We start from the raw sequence: 6,000 nt of genomic DNA, 5'->3' as shown, positions 1-6,000 counted from the left end.
TCGGACTCTGACACAGCTGAATCCCATATGACCAGACCATATCATCGACTTTTGAAATTTCGATCATATAAAAAAAAAAAAATTATTAAACTTGAAAACTGATGATGTGTATTTTTCATTTAAGAATGATACTGACAAGGAAATGAATGCTAATCTAATTTGTTCTTTGGAGATGAGCTCAGATTGTCGGAACATTCAAAACATTATCAATAAAAACTGGGGAATAATAAAAGGAAATAAGGACATTTTCCACATCCTGGGAGAAAAACCTATGTTTGTCCAAAAAAACAGTTTTAATTTAAAACGGATTTTGGAAAACCAGCAGGGAAGGAGCTTTAATTTTGTGTCCCACAAGAGAGGCATGCACACCTGCAACCAATGTAACATCTGCCGTTTCATTTCCATGGGTCCTTATATTTCGGTTAGCACTTTTAATAGGACCTTGGAGGTTCCAGGTTATGTGAATTGTAGCACCAGTGGGGTTATTTACATTGCTTTATGTTCAACCTGCACTGCATTCAACATAGGGATGACCACTAGGGAGCTAAAAACCCAAATTAGGGAGCATTTATACTCCATAAAATCTAAAGATGACAAGAATGCCCTTTTTAAGCATTCATTAGTTTGTCCATCTTTCAGAAAATTTTTATTTTCTGTTTTGGAAGTGGGTCAGAAGGATTTGAGGGAAGGTGATTTTAAAAACTATCTTTTGCAAAGAGAAACACATTGGCAGATCAAATTAAAATCTGATACTGCCCCTGGTCTCAACGAGACCATTAACATTAAGTGTTTCTTAAAACAGCGAAAATTAAATGTAAACAAAGCTGGAGGTTTAATTTATTCCCACTTTGTTCAGAGATAACTAACAAACAATAAAATTAATTGATGTCTTTTGTGTTTTAACAATAGAAAAGTTTTTAAGAAGTTTTAAGGAACTTTATTATTTTTTGAATTTTTCCAATATTTAATTGTTTAATTAATCATATGACTTTGTACTGGTATTTAAGAAAGAGGTTTTGCTGCATGTGTTTATTCTGAGGAAGTTTGTTACGAAAGCGGATAATAAACGAGTATACGCTATTTTTTTGCTGTTTTTATTGCTGTGCTGTCTTGCCTTCCCGTGGATTGTGGTTATTTTGGTTTTTGAACTTATTCTTGGTTTATTTGGTTGTGTTTTTCCATGGCTGAGGCTTCTGACGACCCTCTGTTGAACCTTAGTGTTCATGCCACTCCTTCTACTGAAGCGGGGAATTTAAATATGTTACTGTTTGCCACCCTTACAGAAATCAAGAACTCGCTCAAATTTTTGGTTTCTAAAGCCCACGATCCGGAGACCACCATTAGAGCCTCCAGTCCGGTAGGGTTCAGTAATGAATTAAAGGTTGGTGTCAACTTTGAAGGAACCACGCGACAGCTGAACCCAGTAGTATCAAACCAACAACGCATCATTGGTCGGGCGACCTTTCAGGAGTTTTTCGACCGTGCGGAGAATCTGTTTAAGGAATTAGGAACTGCGGAAGGGATTTCTGATACATATTACAATGAAGATTTCAACCTAAAACGTGGGCAGCTGACAAAGCTTTTAAAAAGGTACGATGCAGTACATGTAGAAAACTGTTACTTTGCACGTTGTTTGGAACTCAACATCGTTCCTAAGGGGTTACGATTTTTTAAGTGCCCCAATGGGGTGCAAGTCGGAGACCCTTTCTTTAACATCTTGACTGCCTTTTTTAATGACGCAGGGCTCCATTTCTTAAAGCTGCTTTTTGACAACAATATTGCCAAAAAGGAACTACTTAGGAAAGATATCACTGAACTAGAGACATATTTCAAGCAGAGTTTAGGTGAGCCAAAGTTTTCTGAGTTTTTTGCTTCCGTTTCTAAAGAAACTGAACAGTTCTCTTTTGACAACATTAATAGGAAGCATTCAAAATTGTTGCGAGATCTTGATTCATACAAAAATAACTCTGCTTTTGCTAATTTTGGTGCTCCCAACAAAACTTACAAATATGTTAACAACAATGGCCAAGGAACCAAAAAGGTTGATGGAGGGCTTTTGCCTAACACAGTTGGACACGGAGGTAACAATTATTTTAGAAATTATTCCTCTGTGACGGCTGGGTTTACGGACTCTTCCAGGTCTAACATTCGTGAAAGAACGGCAACCAAGTTACCCTCTGACAAAAGTATCACTAACGAGGTTGTTCAAGCTGAAGGGAATCCTTCAGTAGGTGTTGAGAATTTTCCACTATTGCCTATTGTAGACAACACTACTAAGAACAGTATTAATGCCACTGTTGCTGGGGCAGGATCAGGGAATTCTACTTCCCTACCATCATCAGGTTCTTTTTCCAATCGGAGGAACCAAACTGCAACCAAGACAGTGTTAACCAGGAGTCGAACTTTTCTGGGTTCCCAGTCCTCAGGGGAGGAGACCTAGAAGCTACGAACGACCATTTTAGCATCATTAATTTGACTAACCATGTTTTTAGTAGTGATGAATTGGATGTTCTGAAATTAGGGCTTAATTTCGTCCCCCAAACAAGGGCCAATTATGTGAGGACTGTTATTGACATCAAGAAATATTCTCGAAAGTTGAACTTGCATTATTTACTGCATGATTTACCTACAACTGAATGTACTTTTGTTAAACCTTCACTTTACTGTCCTAAGTTACATCACACTTTAAAGGTGTTTGAAGAAACATACATTCAGGATGTTGATTGTTTATTGAGACATGGCCCTAGTTTATTGAGTAATTTAACAAATGATGAGAGGCAGGCTATTAAAAATTTACAATCCATGACGGGCGAATTCCGTTTTATGAAAAGTGACAAAGGGAACAACATAGTTATTATGAGTAAGGAGTCTTATGTTAAGGGTATGTTAGATCTGTTAAACAACAGGGAAGAATATGAAATAATTTCATTATTTGAAATTAAGCGATGTTATCGTTTAATCCAGTCATATCTATATGACGCCCTTATGAATGGGGAAATAAGTTTTGAGCTATATGAATTTTGCACTAACGATCAACCTAGGATAGGGGTACTTTTCGGGATCCCTAAGGTTCATAAGTCAACCCTAAATCCGCCATTTAGGCCTATAGTGTCGGCCCCCCATTCAGTTACCGAAGGATTGGCTTTGTTCCTTGATGCAGTCCTAGGGCCTGTTGTCTCCACACAACCTTCCTTTATTTGGGATTCTTGGCATTTTCTTAAAAAAATTAACCATTTTGTCACCACCTGTGGTTTCGACCCCAACAAACAGGTCATGTTTACCCTTGATGTTGTTTCCCTTTTCACATGTATTCCCCATTATGAAGGGGTTGAAGCTATTCGGAATTTTTTAACTATCAGTTGTTCCAATTTTACTAACGACATGGTTTCTCTTATATGTAGGTTATTAGAAGTCACTTTAGAGAACAACTTTTTTCTTTTTGGGAAGACATACTATCGGCAAAAAAGAGGGGTTGCCATGGGTTCCTCAGCAGCACCAGCATTTGCTAACCTGGTTATGTCTTGGTGGGAAAAACAATTCCTCCCTGTTTTGGCCGGTAAATACAACATTTGTTTTTTCTGTCGGTTTATGGACGACCTATTTTTTATAATTAATGGGGACACTACTACTGTTAATGAGTTTCATACTGACATTAACTCCCTTTCGGATTATTTAAAATTCACTATTGGAATGGAAGGGTTGGACGTCAATTTTTTGGATGTCTCCCTTAAATGGGATTTTCAGGAAAACAGACTACATAGTTGTATTTATCGGAAAATGACATTCAATAATGGCTACCTACACTATAGGAGTGGGCATCCCAAGTATATTATAAACAATATTCCCAGAGGGCAGTTCATTCGAGCAAGCCGCATGACTTCCAAAGACGCGGACTTGACTCAGGAATTTGCCTTTATTACCTCCTTATTTCTTAACAGAGGTTATGATGAAGTTACCCTTGGTTGTACCAGGGCTGATATTTGGTCCAAAAGGGACGATAAATACCTTCCATTATTAAACTTGAAAACTGATGATGTGTATTTTTCATTTAAGAATGATACTGACAAGGAAATGAATGCTAATCTAATTTGTTCTTTGGAGATGAGCTCAGATTGTCGGAACATTCAAAACATTATCAATAAAAACTGGGGAATAATAAAAGGAAATAAGGACATTTTCCACATCCTGGGAGAAAAACCTATGTTTGTCCAAAAAAACAGTTTTAATTTAAAACGGATTTTGGAAAACCAGCAGGGAAGGAGCTTTAATTTTGTGTCCCACAAGAGAGGCATGCACACCTGCAACCAATGTAACATCTGCCGTTTCATTTCCATGGGTCCTTATATTTTGGTTAGCACTTTTAATAGGACCTTGGAGGTTCCAGGTTATGTGAATTGTAGCACCAGTGGGGTTATTTACATTGCTTTATGTTCAACCTGCACTGCATTCTACATAGGGATGACCACTAGGGAGCTAAAAACCCGAATTAGGGAGCATTTATACTCCATAAAATCTAAAGATGACAAGAACGCCCTTTTTAAGCATTCATTAGTTTGTCCATCTTTCAGAAAATTTTTATTTTCTGTTTTGGAAGTGGGTCAGAAGGATTTGAGGGAAGGTGATTTTAAAAAACTATCTTTTGCAAAGAGAAACACATTGGCAGATCAAATTAAAATCTGATACTGCCCCTGGTCTCAACGAGACCATTAACATTAAGTGTTTCTTAAAACAGCGAAAATTAAATGTAAACAAAGCTGGAGGTTTAATTTATTCCCACTTTGTTCAGAGATAACTAACAAACAATAAAATTAATTGATGTCTTTTGTGTTTTAACAATAGAAAAGTTTTTAAGAAGTTTTAAGGAACTTTATTATTTTTTGAATTTTTCCAATATTTAATTGTTTAATTAATCATATGACTTTGTACTGGTATTTAAGAAAGAGGTTTTGCTGCATGTGTTTATTCTGAGGAAGTTTGTTACGAAAGCGGATAATAAACGAGTATACGCTATTTTTTTGCTGTTTTCATTGCTGTGCTGTCCTGCCTTCCCGTGGATTGTGGTTATTATGGGTTAGTGTTGGTTTGTAAGGATTTTGGTGTGCTTGTGTTGTGTGTGTGGGTTTTGGATAGGGAATTTGTTTTGTTTGTTGTTATGATGTGTCGAGTATATGAGGTGTCTTGTTTGTGAACTGTCGATTATGTGGTGTCGGTGAAGTCGTTTTCGCTCTTTTGAGGTTTTGATGTAGTCAGGTAGATCCATATAGATATATATATATATATATATATATATATATATATATATATATATATATATATATATATATATATATATATATATATATATATATATATATATATATATATATATATATATATATATATATATATATATATATATATATATATATATATATATATATATATATATATATATATATATATATATATATACATATATATATATATATATATATATATATATATATATATATATATATGGGTCTACTATACATGATCGGACTCTGACACAGCTGAATCCCATATGACCAGACCATATCATCGACTTTTGAAATTTCGATCATATAAAAAAAAAAAAAAAAACAAACAAAACAAACACTAACCTTCACTGACCTTCACATTGCTAGCAGGCCCCCCTACCCCCCCACCCCCCGAAAGTTAAATATAACAACTCCGAGTTCGCACTACAGTGTGGAAGATGGAAATCTTCCCATTCCGCACTGTACGGAGATGCCCGTTCCACATGGTTGATATTTCAAAAGTCGATCATATGGTCTCGGCCATATGGCCTTTTTGAAATTCCGACCATGTGTAGGGACTATATATATATATATATATATATATATATATATATATATATATATATATATATATATATATATATATATATATATATATATATATATATATATATATATATATATATATATATAGATATATATATAGATATATATAGATATATATTAGGTTCATAGGTTCATA

Source organism: Protopterus annectens, chromosome 6.part0 (genome assembly GCF_019279795.1).
Source record: "Protopterus annectens isolate FY-2018-M chromosome 6.part0, PAN1.0, whole genome shotgun sequence".
NCBI classification, from domain to species: domain Eukaryota; kingdom Metazoa; phylum Chordata; order Ceratodontiformes; family Protopteridae; genus Protopterus; species Protopterus annectens.
Note: the sequence above shows the minus strand (reverse complement) of the source record.